We start from the raw sequence: 14819 nt of genomic DNA, 5'->3' as shown, positions 1-14819 counted from the left end.
TAAGTAATCCTTTTCATGTCTTGAGTTTTCAAAGACTGATAGCACATTGTGTATTATTCTTAAATTGGTTTAATCCTATTAACAGGGGGCGCCTGGGTGGCTCAGTGGGTTAAAGCCTCTGCCGTCAGCTTAGGTCATGATCCCAGGGTCCTGGGATCGAGCCCCGCATGGGCTCTCTGCTCAGCAGGGAGCCTCCTTACTCCTTTCTCTCTGCCTGCTTCTCTGCGTACTTGTGATCTCTGTCAAATAAACTAATTAATTTTTTAAAATCCTGTTAACATATTCAGCCCTGTCAAATTTCATGACTTTGTTTTTTCCCATTATAAAGCAGCATATTAAACTGTTATTGATCATGGTGGAGGATGGGAAATCACAATTAATACATACATTGTTAACAATGAATTTGAAGAATACCAGCAATAATGAATATAATTTATAAGATCCTGAGTATTCTTCTTGTAATTACAAAGCATTGAAACATCAGACTTTTGATTTTTTTTTAAAAGATTTTATTTATTTGACAGAGATCACAAGTAGGCAGAAAGGCAGGCAGAGAAAGAGAGAGAAGGAAGCAGGCTCCCCGCTGAGCTGAGAGCCCGATGTGGGGCTCGATCCCAGGACCCTGGGATCATAACCTGCACCAAAGGCAGAGGCTGTAACCCATTGAGCCACCCAGGCACCCCGAAACATCAGACTTCTTAAAAATATTTGAGAGAGTGACTGAGGGGGGGGGGGGGGAGCAGAGGAGAGAAATTCAAGCAGACTCCCCACTGAGCACAGACCGTGACTGACAAAGGACTCGATTCCACAACCCCAAACTGAGCCAAAACAAAGAGTCACTCAACCCACTGCGCCACTCAGGTGCCCCAAAACATCCGATTTCCAAATGTGGCCAGATGTTTTAAAACCATGGTTTTGCTCCTAAAATTGCATAAGCAGAGGTTGGTAAATTTTGTTTTTTGACTCATATAGCCATGTTAAAATAAACCCATAGCACAAGGAAGAAAATTTACCTAGTAGCCTATTTCAACTACAGAAAGGCAAAGGCAGGAGCTTTATCTTGATGTTCTCCTTACTGTGTATATTCCTGAGATATTTTGTTGATAGTTTTAAAGTACCTACAGCAAGAAGACTTTTACTATTTTGGCTGAAGTGGAGTTTTGTTTGAGGGTTGGCTTGGGGGTGTAGAATGAAAAGTGAACCAAAGATAGACAAGACAAGCAGTTTACAGATACATGAATGTATATATGAATGAAAGGTAAGGATGGAAGGTTGAACTGGAGCCAAACTGCAAAATTTTAAATTTTAAATATGTGGTTTACATTTTGTTTCTATTGGACAATGCTGCTGTAGACTCTAGATACAGATGTGGCAAGCCATTATAATTAAATGTGCCACTTGTCAATGTGGTCTTTAAGAACCATTTAAGATACTCATTTAAAATAAGTATGAAGTTCAGTCACACCTGAACTTTTTAGAGTGTAGGTTAGGACTTGGTGAGAGAGGACATTTCAGGCCTATTCAGTAATGATAAACAATGGTAAATAATCAATGCAGCTGGATGTGAAAAGAGAAATTAACAGGACACAGTCACTGACAACAGAGCACTCTGTGTACAACAAACAGCTAAAACGCAGACCTGCACATAACAGAGAATAAACAAGCCTGGAAAGTACAACAGGAGTCCACATAGATGTGATATGAAGTTGTGAATGTAGATGAGATCAAGGAGACAAGTACAGATGAAAAAAAAGGGAAATAAGGACAGGTAATTATGACGTGATCAAAGATGAGAGAACAAGCAAAGTACCAAAACAAAACAAAAAACTTTCCAAGAATTCAATGTAACAAATAACTTAGAGGTCAAAGCTTTTGAAAAAGATAATTTTCCTATCAGGCTAGTAGTATCCTTTTAACAGCTCTTTAAAATAGAGGGGAGAGAAAAATCAACCTAAAAAGATAGCATTCCAAAACCAAGCTACACAGAAAAAGGTGCAATAAAATGCATTATCCTGAAAATGGAAAACGCAGGGTTTCTACCAAAAGACAGTTCACTGGAGCAGGAGGGTGGGGGAGGGGATATGCTGGTGCTTAGGTGAACCCTTATGCTATTTTGGATTATATGCTAGCCTTACAATTTTTAGAAAACATTTGAGCTTTTAGCAATAAAGCAAATTTGGGGGGTTGGTTGCACTTATATGGCCTTTTATTTCCTGAATAGATTCATTTATATTAGCATTACACCAAATGTGTTTTGCCTAGAACTACAGAACTAAGAGACTTGAGATAAATGAACACTAATTCTAAAGATTAAAAAACATTGTTTCTACCACAGAAGGAGATCCATGTTGCTCAAATATTAGTTCACATCTACATGATTCAGGCTGCCGCCATACTAGTGTAATATTAACACAGTAATTCAGGGAATTTGGGGATAACATGAATAATGCTCTGTGAACTATATAGGGGTTGATACAGTTTTCTTCCTCAGAATATAGAGAGTTTAATGTTTCCCCCTCTAAGAGAAATAAGCATCCTCCTCTATCCACCCCCAACAGTAAGGATCACAAAAATACTCCAGAAAATGTTCATACATGTAAGGTACGACCTGTTGATTAAAGTATGAATGAAGTCTTTTAATGTAACATTTCCTATTTTGTGAAACTAAGCCTTCACAGAAGCATGAATGAAAAGGAATAAAAAATCCTCTAGGTAGAATGTTACCAAAACCAAAAGCTGTACCTTATAGAATGCTGAGAACTGGAAAAATATCAGAATTTAATATAATCTCTTTTACCCAGGACCAAAGAGATTACATTGTGTTGTACACAGTACCCTCATTAAATGCCTCAATGATTGGGAAGAAGTATTTTTTTTTTTCACCTAGAACTACTGGGAATTTAAAAAAGTATCCAAATCATTGAAATTGTGACTATATTAATGTGCACACAGCAATTTGGTTGAGCAAACTGTATTTTTGTAATACACACACACACGCATCAAGCTTATTAGAATGGGGAAGCCATATGAATACAAGAGATTAGCATGCTTTAAGTCCAATTTTACTGAATGGGTCTAGGTATACTAGAGCTAATAAGCTTTATTTTCCTCTTCAGTTTCCTGAGGTATGTGGGTGTATGTCCAGATACTACTATTGCCATCAAAATTAGCTAAGATTAAAAAAAAAAAATTATCTAAGATTTTTGGTACCAAAACCCTCAAAAGTCAGTTTCTCCCCTGATATCAGCTATCAGTTAATTAACATTTAATATCCTAAGACGTAGTGTTTTAATACCTGGAAGCAGTCCTTAAGAATACCCAAAATGATCTAAGATGTCTGAATTGCCTTTATGTGGAAAAAGTTTAAAGGATTTAGACTCTCTCATCAGCAGAGCATATGACAAAAGCATTAATACATTCCACAACTAAATTAACACAGACTCCCATCAAATCTGAAAAGGTAGGTTTGAGAGATCTCTCCCAAAATAAGGGATGTAGTCATTACCAGGTAAAATAGCATACACAAACGTAGTTGTGTTAAATATAAATGGAAAAACAAAATACTGCTTAATGGTCTCTTTTTAAATGTTCAGAAATTATATGCTAAAACAAAATTTTACTATTCCCAAAAGGCCTTCAAAACTTGCCCACTCAAGAATGTCACTTTGCATCTTTAAATCACAAAATGTCTTCTATGTACCCTTTTAGCATGCTAGGTGCTCTTCTCTTTTCCAGTAAGACTTATTCAAACTTTTCCTACATTACTTTAAATGAGCCATTAACATGAACATGGTAATACAGATTAAGATGGTTTCTTCTAATAAATTAAAGACAATGTACACATATTGTATTTTACTACCGAGTTCCATTTAAAGGCAGCACTTCTTATACTAAGTTGCACAATTTAGGTAGAAAATATGAGACATATTAATTTTTCACTTACAAGGCTATAAGAAGCAGGAGCCATTTTTCATGGGAGAGATGAGTGGGAAGGAAAAGGCGAGGCCTCCAGTTTCCAAGTGAAAGGGGAAGAAAGTAGGTGGTGACTGAGGGTTGTGAGGCTGCTTTCAGGATCTATTCCCCTCCCCAAGCAAATAATCTGCCTGGGAGGGGTCAAGACTCCTGGAATCAGGCACTCTTCTTTCAGACATTGGCAGTACCCTTCCTGTCTTCCTGCTCCCAAGGAAGCTAAAATAAAGCCTGTTAGTCCTTATAATGTTCTCAAACACACAAAACTTAAAGTTAGCCATCTGTAACACCAGACTACTTTTATCAAATCCTTCTTTCATAAATATGAATGAAGAACCATGAAACATTTGAAAAAAATTAGAGGCAGAAAAAGTAAATAACCGAAGTGAATTAGTATTTCAACACATCCTGTAACTAGTACCTTTTAAAAAATCTTCAGAATGACCAAGATAGTCTATATGTAAAATAAGAACAGACTGCTCTATTGCTGAAATGTAAAGACAATTTTTTTTTTTAAGATTTTATGTATTTATTTGAGAGAGAAAGAGAAGGAACAGGGAGAGGGAGAAGAAGAGGGAGAGGCTGACTCCCTGCCCAGCAGGGACACCGATGAGGGACTCCATCCAAGAACTCCAGGACCGAGCCCAAGGCAAATGCCTAACCAACTGAGTCACCCAAGCACCCCAAGACAATATGTGTTCTGAAGAGGGGGGTGGTGGTGGTAACATTTTCTATAAAGTGTTAAAAAGCTTGTGATAAATGAAGAAAGTAGTTTAAACATAAAACAATTCAGTCCAATTCTTCCAATCCAAGCTCCAAAAAGCAAGCAGAAAAGCTGAAAAAACTGGAAAGCAAAATTCTCAGCAACTAAGAAACCCTTAAGACTTCATGTTAAAACAAATGAAAACCTATACAGTCTCATAAAACTTTAGAAAACTAAGTAAAAAAAAAAATAATATCTGAATGCATAAGAAAAAAAGATTACCTACAAAGTAAGAATTGCATTCAGTCAACTTAGACTAAACAATGGAGTGATACCGCAAAGTTCTGATGGAGAATACTGCAGCTAGAATTCTATGTCCAAACTGTCAATCAACAGCTAGGGTGAAACACCTTCCAGTACACAAAACTGTTTACAGTTCGTGTATCTTTCTGCCAATATTACCAGAGAACACATATTGCAGCAAGAACAAAAGGGAATCTAAGAGTAAACTGTGGAACCCAGCAATGAAATGGAAAAAGGAATCCTAGTATGATAGGAGTTCATAGACAGGAATATATGCCATTAAATATGGTTAAATAACCAAAAGAGCTTAGCAAAGAGACAGGTAATTACAAACTCAATAAAAAAATTAAGATCATGGGATGTCTGGGTGCCTCAGTCAGTTAAGCAGCTGCCTTTGGTTCAGTTCGTGATCCCAGGGTTCTGGGATCGAATCCCACATCAAGCTCCTTTTCTCAGCTAGGAGCCAGCTTCTCCCTCTGCCTACCACTCCCACTGCTTGTGTGCACGCTCTCTCTGACAAATAAAGTCTTAAAAATAAAATTTTTTTTAAAGTCATGGTTCATTATTTTAGCAATAGCATGAACCTAAACAAAGGACCATTAAAAGAATTCATTTTATCTCTTAGAATTTTGCTTTCCAAATGATGCAGGATTTGTCAAAAAAGTATTACCTGTGAATCTAAATAAATTACCCATTATAAATGCTAATTTTATCTATATTCAGTCTAGAGGCAAAATAAGATAATCGGTTATAAAATGTCATAAACCTGACAACAGACAAGACAATGGGAATTGGGAGATGAAGGAAAAGAAATGACTGTGCTGCTTCCTTAAATAGAGAGGAGCAAACAGATATTAAAGTTGGTATAAGTAGAGGCTTAAGTGAAGTTTGAGTAATAAAGATGATCAACAGAATTTAAGAGTTCGGCAAAAAAAGAACAGAACTAGTGTAAGCTAAACTCCTCACAAGGGGTAAATACTGCTTACATTTAGTAATCAAGATACATGTAAGGGGCACCTGGGTGGCTCAGTGGGTTAAAGCCTCTGCCTTCGGCTCAGGTCATGATCCCAGGGTTCTGGGATCGAGCCCCACATCGGGCTCTCTGCTCCTCGGGGAGCCTGCTTCCTCCTCTCTCTCTGCCTGCCTCTCTGCCTAGTTGTGATTTCTCTCTGTCAAATAAATAAAATATTTAAAAAAAATACATGTAAACAGTAACCATTTTAAGAATTAAAGGAGTTCTCTCTGTAAATCCGATAGAATGTGAGCAGAAATGTAGACTCTCTGTGCTACTTCACACTGGGTCCTATATCTCCTGTTCTCCAAGTATAAGGCTTATATTATTCAAGCTAAAATATCAACTAAGCAAAAACATAAATAACACCCTTCTCCACTACTCAAACTAGGAATTATAGATATATCATTGTGAGGTACCTTAAATTCAAAGCCTCTTTTTTTTTTTTAAGATTTTATTTATCTGACAGATCACAAGTAGATCAATGCTGGGCGCGATCACAGGACCCTGGGGTTATGAGCTGAGCTGAAGGCAGAGGCTTTAATCCACTGAGCCACCCAGACGCCCCTCAAAGCCGCTCCTAAAAGTGATTTAACAACCCACCAAATGAAAGGTAAATACATACCTATCCATACAGATGCAACCACGGCTCAAAGTTATTTTAGAATACAGTTAAGGATTAGAAATCTTTTTTCAAGAATTTGAAACTTAACTGTAACTTTATAAGTACCTAACCTTCATGCTTTTCTCAGGTGTCATCACTTATCCTCTCTGCAAAAATAGCTGATACAAATTTTGTATACTTAAAACCAGGGATGCCTGGGTGGCTCATTTGGTTAAGCGATTGCCTTTGGCTCAGGTGGTGGTCTCAGGGTCCTGGGATCAAGTCCCGCCCACCAGGCTCCCTGCTCAGCAGGGGATTGTGCTTCTCACTCTCCCATCGTTCACCACCCCCCATGCTCACACTCTGACAGACAAAATCTTAAAAAAACAAACAAAAAAACCCACTACACTACACTAAACCAGCAAAACAAGAATTCAATCTTGAAGTACACCAACCTTATAAAAAGGATTGTAGTTGGATGCTGTTCCATTCAGCAACTTAGCATTTAGCCAACCATCAGCATAAAGGAAAACTGCTGAGCTGGGTTATAACTACAGTTTTTGTTTTTTTTTTTTAATTTATTTGACAGACAGAGATCACAAGTAGGCGGAGAGGCAGGCAGAGAGAGAGGAGGAAGCAGGCTCCCCGCGGAGCAGAGAGCCTGATGCGGGGCTCGATCCCAGGACCCTGAGACCATGACCTGAGCTGAAGGCAGAGGCTTTAACCCACTGAGCCACCCAGGCGCCCCAACTACAGTATTTTTTAAACTTTTTTTAAAGATTTTATTTATTTGACGAGAGAGAGAGATCACAAGGAGGAAGCAGCAGGCAAAGGGAGAGGGAGAAGCAGGCTCCCCACTGAGACGGGAGCCTGATATGGGGCTTGATACCAGGATCCTGGGATCACGACCTGAACCATGGACAAATGCCTAACTGACTAAGCCATCCAGGCTTTCCCAAAAGTGATTTTCATATATATATCAAAAGGCCAACTGTTCTCCTAACTTCCAAGTTTGATTTCCTTAAAAAAATGTCAGATGTAGAATTTAAATGGGAATCTTCATGAACTTAGTTTACTTAAGACATTACCATTACATGCTCATTTTTTAAAAATTTGTCGGAGAAGCAGGCAGAGCGAGAGAGGGACTCAACGCAGGGCCATGGGGATCATGACCTGAGCCAAGCCACCCAGGGGTCCCTAGCATTACATGCTCATTTGAAAAACCTTTCTATGTTATATATTCAGTGGCTTGAAATCCTCATTCCTTTTTCAAATAGCATGCCACAATTAAGCCTAATTCAGCAAATAAACTAACTTCCCACCAAATTGAAAAATATTTGAGTATTTTTAAATGCCTAACACCATTAGTTCAGATTTTTCTGCCCTGAAGGAGCTTCCATTCGAAGGGGCAAAGGAAACCACAGAGAAGAAACTGAGTAGTAATTTAAATCGACTGATAAAAAGAGGCAAAAATAAACTAAAGAAACTGAAGTAACTACAGTATCTCCTGCTGGGGTCCTAACTATGGCTGATCCTGTCCTAACTGCTAAATGATGGAAACCACGAGAGCAACTAAAATTTCTTATGATACAATTTTAGAAAAGCTTTTTTATATTTTAATTCTATTTATAAATGAATCTGAAGTTAAGCAGGGTTCATAAAGGAAAATGTACTGGTCCTTAATGTTCAAGGATTAAGAATCCAGTGTGTACGAATTCATGTGGATTTTTACTATTTCAGGAAAAAAGCAAAGGAGATATTAAATTTTGCCAACCAAAACTGTGTACATCTGCATGTAGCTGCAGAGAATTAGAAAGTGTATTCTACCAATTTTTACAGATGGCCTTTGACATACTGCTCATTACTTTTGGTTTTCCACTCATTCCAAATACTGACTATACCAAGACAATTTTAGAATATATGCTTTTATAATTTTTCATGACGTTTCATAAATTAAAGCAAATGTAGAAGCCCAATTCGAGCCTTCCAATTAAATTAACATAAATACTAACATATTAAAGATACACTTCTTAAAAATAAAGTTATTAAGGGTTTCTTTCCTCATTGACATAAAAAATAAGGGCACCCATCTGGCTCAGTCGGCAGAGCATCCAACCCTTGATCTCAGGGCCCTGAGTTCAAGCCCTACATCACGTATGGAGCCTACCTGTTTTATCAATTTTGTGTTCAAATGATGCAGTACTGACATTTCCTAATTCCCACAGGAAAAAACTGGGACACCCATATTCAACAGCAAACAGATTATACAAATGCCATAATTAATCAAATTTCCTTCATCTGAATTAAGAGACATCAGATGTAATGTTAGAATTCTTCTGGTATGTTGTATGCTTCTACGCTTAGAAGACCAGATTATGAAATCTACACTCTGTTCTACAGATTTTATATTATGAACAAGCCCTGTTTTCTTTAATCTGTGGTAATAGCTTGTCTACAAGCTTTAACCATGAAATAAAATGGGCTGTAGTTCATAAATGACAGAAGATACCAATCCCCTTAGAGATCCTAAAACTGTCTCCAAAACAAGTTAATAGTTCGACATAATCTTTTCAGAATACAAACTGAAAGCTTAAGAAAGGACACTTCATGAACATTAGATAGCAGGCTTTTTAATTCCCCTCAGATTAGAACTTGTTTTAAACCACTTTATAGACAAAGTGAAAAATCAGGTATTCTGAAGCCTGTAGTAAATTATTCTAAAATAACCTTGATTCTATTAAGTTTATTGGTTGTGTCAGAAACACATTCCAGGAAACTAACATGTGAAGATACTGAACTCCCAAACAGTTCATGAGGATTCCTCCCTTACTCCAAGTCTTATTCAGCAGTCTTGTTTCAACCAAGTACTAGTTTGGTCTCTGCAAAAGGAGACAACATAAATGGTTTTCAAAACGCCCTAGAGGTGACCCAGAATCTTGCAGGTATAAAAACTTTCATGACTGCTCTGAAAAGACAAAAACTTCTTTTCATAAGTAGCATAAATTTTGGTTATCCCAAGTACAATACAAACTAAATTCTGCACTAAGTGACCTTGTAAAAGGATTTTTGTTTGAATGAAGTGGCCAAAATTACCACTACCTGCCCCTCCACCTGCCAAGAAACTCTAGGGCTATGAAGCCAAACTCTTTAGATGTATTTACAAGTTCCCCATTCTTCGATGATTTGCCAACTTAGCTTACTGGAACCCATTTTCAAGCTGAGTTCACCTACCTAACCTCTGGCAGTCATCTAAATGTTCAACATTTTATTATTAAAACAGATCTGTTTGTTCACTCCACTCTCCCGAATTACTTGCAACCTCAATCATTTCCAAACCTTCAGAGAAAGATTGTGATAGAGAACGGAAGAACATTGCATGGTAGGGTGTGTTCCCAGGAAAGAACCAAATTACCATTAAATTCTTCATCCACTGGCATGTGTGTGACCACAGAATATTTTCACCAATTAAGTGAAGATCAACACTATATGTTTACATCTCCCCATCGTGTGCTTGAATTAGGAATCTTGGAGAATCTGTTTTTTACCATTGGCTAGTCACTTTGAATGTACAGATAATCACAAAAGGTGAAGAGCTCTAAAGATTCCAAGTGTCTATTCAAAAGCTGTTAAGTGAAAAACGATGAAATGGAGCACACCCACAATAATTCTTGGACTCCTGGAGATCCTAAGACATGCTACAAAAATAGGTCTTTATTCTTAGGAAAATATAGTCAGAGCTAGCTTCCTTATGCTATACATAAAATCTTAACATCAGAGGCAGTACAGATAGTACAGATAGTTTTTTGAACTGATCTCCAAACAAGCACAAACCCACTACGTTAAAAAGAACAGATAAGTTGAGGTTTTTGGCAAAAGACAGTACTTCACACATCTAATCCAAATCAAAGAGCCTGCAGACAGTTGTTTTCAGTGAGATGAAAGGAATGAAATAAATATAAATTCTATGGATAAATAAATGTAAGAGACAATTTAAATAAGCTAAGAGAACTAATATTTCTTTTAAATAAAAGTACTAGTCAGGTACAAGCTTTTGTTTCTCAATGCCAGACTTCTAAATGTTTATCAGACTACTGTTAAAATCATTAAAAACCTAATCTTGGACCAGAGCATTAGTTATAATACTGTTTTACATTTGTAAAAAAGATGTTTTTTTCCAACTGAATGCTTCTGGTCCTGAGAAATATTTTATGTATATCACTGAAGGCAGACTGTGGTGCTAATAGAACTTACATTTAAGTACTTTTTAAAAAAGAGACAGACCAAAAAGTCCATCTATTAATTTGCCCACAGTTAAAAATGTCTTTGAACGTTGGTTTATAATTAGCATCTTAAGAAAAGTAGTGGCATGCCCTATTGAGTGGTATCACTGAGTAAATGCTACACTTTAAAACATCATCCTCACAAGTCTATTCATTTTATGTAGTTATTTAAGTCTTTTATTCATTCATTTTATACCCACCAATGAATTCCTATGGTCAGATAGAAATTTTATGGAATACATCACTGGGGAGAAAATGATCATGGTGGTGGGTATTCCTGGAAAGTTGGAATCTGAGCATCCATTTACTCTAGGGTCAGCTCCCTCTCCTAAATGCATGAAGTCCTTCCACATTTATTTTCTCCCCTTAGAATAGAGACATGGCTTACTCTATAATAACAAGGTGATCGTCTGTTGTTTCTAGTCAACAGTGACTTTGGCTAAGCAGTCAAAAAAAGCTGTCCTGCGTGTGATAATTTTGCCCATCTAGCTTGTGTTCATCCTGATATTGTCTTTCCAATACATACAAGTAAATACCCGAGATCACCCCATCAATCCATTCCTATTAAGTTCCTATTTTATCATGAGGAAAATGTTTATATTCTATAAATCAGACTTGCAGTAATTAATAAATTTCTCATGATGCTATAACAACCACCATCATGAGTATGCAACCGCTCTTTTTGTGCTCAACCCCCACTTCATTTCTAGTATCTGATTCAATTGCAATGGCTGAAAATCTCCCACAAAAAGCGTGTTTGGGAAAATATATATAACACAATTTTCTCACAAAGCAACTTTCTGAAAACTGATTAACTAAACTGATGATCACGTTTGATTGCCAAGTAGTCTGCAGAAACAAAATCTTGCGTCTGTTTGTTTAGGTAACTCAAGTTCCTTGTTTAACAATCAGAATGCTTTAAGAATACATTTTTCACCCCAAGGAAGGGACTTGACTCTTGGATTTAAGACCCATTCCTTGACAATATATACAAAATTTCTTTTAACTTGTCATCTGTCCATCTTTGAAGCTGTCAAAGCCAAGAACCCATAAACAAATCACAAATAGCAATAACCTACATTAGTTAACATTCCCCTTTTAACATGTTGACATTTTTACTAAAGGATTAGTTATTTTTGCATTTCCATTTCTCATATCCCATGACATTCCATATAAATTGCATTATTGCTTTATAGGCCACACAACATTCAAAAGTATGTTTATATGCATTGCCTGTTTTCCTTGATCTCTTATTGGTAAGAGTTTGATGCTGATTTTTTACTACAGAAATTTAAGTTTGAAAATACCAGTTAGTATTTCTTCTCAGAACTTAATTGTTCACATCACTAATCACTACATGCATATTTAGCTCTGATTATATTGCTCAAAAACTGCACCCATTATCAGAACAGTGCAAATGATATTTAATTTTAAAAGTAATTATAATGGCTTGAATTCAAAGTTATTCAAATGAACACTGTCAAGTAATTTCACTTGAGTGTGTATATATTTCATCACCACTGTTTACATTACCCATCAATTCTTCACAATTTCTTTATATCATCATTTTCCCTCCCAAATCCCCAAACTAAGAATGCCAAATAATCTTGGAAACCCACAGCTCCGTATTTTAATGTTTCAAGAACACATTTGTGAACTCACAAAAATGTTCATCTTTCAACTTTGACAATGCATTTCTTACTTAAGTCAAACAAACCCGTCCTAAAATCCCAACAAATAATTCTGAGAATTAACTTAAACACCTTGACAGTGTCCCTTAAAAAAGGGTATGACAGTAAAGTGCCAATAGGCATGGCAATGACCTCTCTGATGGGATCATTTAACTCCTTGGAACTGGGAACGCCAGCACCAAAGATTACACTGAGATTCAATTTAACTGAAGGCTACATTTAGTTTACCCACTTTCCACAACCTATTATACTCATTATATGTTAGAATGAAATGTAAATGTTTTGTGTAGCCCTCAAACTTACACTAAGATTTGAAAGAGATGTACTTTTAAAAAAGCACGGGGTAATATATAAAATCAGTGGCAGAAAGTTTCATTAAGCACCAGGAACTAATTTTTGTCACCCCATACTCATTTTGTAGGTAAGTTTCAATAACCGGCAAGGCACATTTACATATATTCCAATGAATACTTATTGACAAATTTTAAATTACACTCTATGTCCCAGCTATCCCAGTAACTGACATACAACATACTAAAATGGTTTATTAAGGTAACATAAAAAAACCAATTAATGTGAAACATACAGGCTATTGGCAACCACTATTCTAAAATTATGTTAAGTACAAATAAACATACTGAAATGTGTGCAATTCTAAGTTTTTAAACCAGAATATTTCTACACTAACACACATTTATATTAATGACACATAAAAAAAATAAAAACTTTATTACAAAAATAAGTTACACTCGCCTCCAGCTTACAGTATAAAACAATTTTATTTGCAGGAATGCAAAATGATTGTTTGCCATGAGCATTTTGAACATATGACATGTCTAATTTTGTTAAATTTGCATTTACTGGGGGAACTGGTGTGTATAAAACCTTAATTAAGTATAATAAGCTCTGATCTTCATCGTGGTGCCTATTGGGTATGTGATATAACTGCAGTATCCCTTTGGGGAAGGGGAAAAGGGATTTCTTTATACCAAGTCCTAATTAAACTATAATTTCACTTTTGACTTTAAGCTATCAATTTAGGGCTTGGCAAAAAATTTGAGGGTGATTCAATAGAGGATGCTTCACCACTGAACACTCACTGTCATCAAGGTGCTTTAGAAAATTAAAAACATAGCACAAATGATTGTACTCTATTCTACAAGTTATCATGACCTGCATAAGAAATGGAAAGCTGATTCACATTTTTGCAGTGATCAGCAGTAAGAAATGCACTAATGAAACATACCTTTTACCTAAAAAGCTAAACTACAGCCATATACTAATTTCTATGATTTATGAAAAAACTTCAAAATATCCAAATGTCAGGCTTTGCTGTACAATTGTCAGTTTTAGTCTGACTTTTTATAAAGGGACACTGCAGTATTTAGTACAAGTTCGGATGCACTTTTTTTGAACATCTGATGTCTTACAAAAGTAACATCTTGCTAAACTATTATACATCCAAATAACTACAATATCTGAAGAAGCAAGGCTGCTTTTTCAGCCACAAAATACGACAAAAGCAAGGCCTGTTATGATGGTCATGAGGAAGTCTTACAAGCCTCTGAAACTAAAGGCAACTAAGAATGTTACATTTGGTATATTAAAATCTTACCCTCATATCATTTAACAAGCCTTGCTTTTATCTACAAAGATTTTCTATGTACAGTACAGACAGGGTATAGTTCAATCCTCTGCTACTGAGGTAGTTAACCAACCCTTTAAAAAAGGTTCTGAAAAGAACCACTATCTGGAATGCCTGACTAACCAGCTCTGATGATTACACCTGAAACTGCATATCTGAACACAATTCAAAAGTGATTACTATAAAAAAGATATAGACAATCATGATTAACCTTGGTGAGCAGAAATAAAATTTAAGGATACCAACAATGGCATTCATCTATACCACTGCAATAAAATTTAAATGCACAAATTCAAAAGAATATTTCAGAAAACCACTGCTGGGATCCTTAATTTAAAAAAACAGGGGAAAAATCTACTTAGAGCAGATTTTTTAAAGAGAAGAACTTTATTCTTTATTAAGATACCATGCTAGAAGTTATGAAGGATTTCTGTTGGAACACATTTGGAAAATAGAGTAGCTTTAGTTTAATAACTTGCACTGCAGAGAAAATTGTTAAAGAAATTCATATCAAAGTCCAAGTATTAGTTCAATGTCCTGTATTTGATTCCATGATCTTCATAGGAAGGTCTTCTGCAACAGAATATGCTCCTATACAGCCGAGATATTTAA

The 14819-nt window shown here is 36.2% G+C and overlaps 1 protein-coding gene across 2 annotated transcripts in view; it reads right to left on the bottom strand.

The window, feature by feature from the left end:
- Nucleotides 1-10282: 10282 nt before the first annotated feature.
- Nucleotides 10283-14819, bottom strand: part of LOC123941614 (synaptotagmin binding cytoplasmic RNA interacting protein) — a 31819-nt gene continuing 27282 nt past the window's right edge. For both annotated transcript variants that reach the window (XM_046004974.1, XM_046004973.1), the window contains exon 12: nt 10283-14819. This exon is cut by the window's right edge. The gene's annotated coding sequence lies outside the window, so the exon portion shown is untranslated.

The sequence above is a fragment of the Meles meles genome, chromosome 5 (genome assembly GCF_922984935.1).
Source record: "Meles meles chromosome 5, mMelMel3.1 paternal haplotype, whole genome shotgun sequence".
Lineage (NCBI taxonomy): Eukaryota > Metazoa > Chordata > Mammalia > Carnivora > Mustelidae > Meles > Meles meles.
This window is presented reverse-complemented; position numbering and strand designations above follow the sequence as displayed.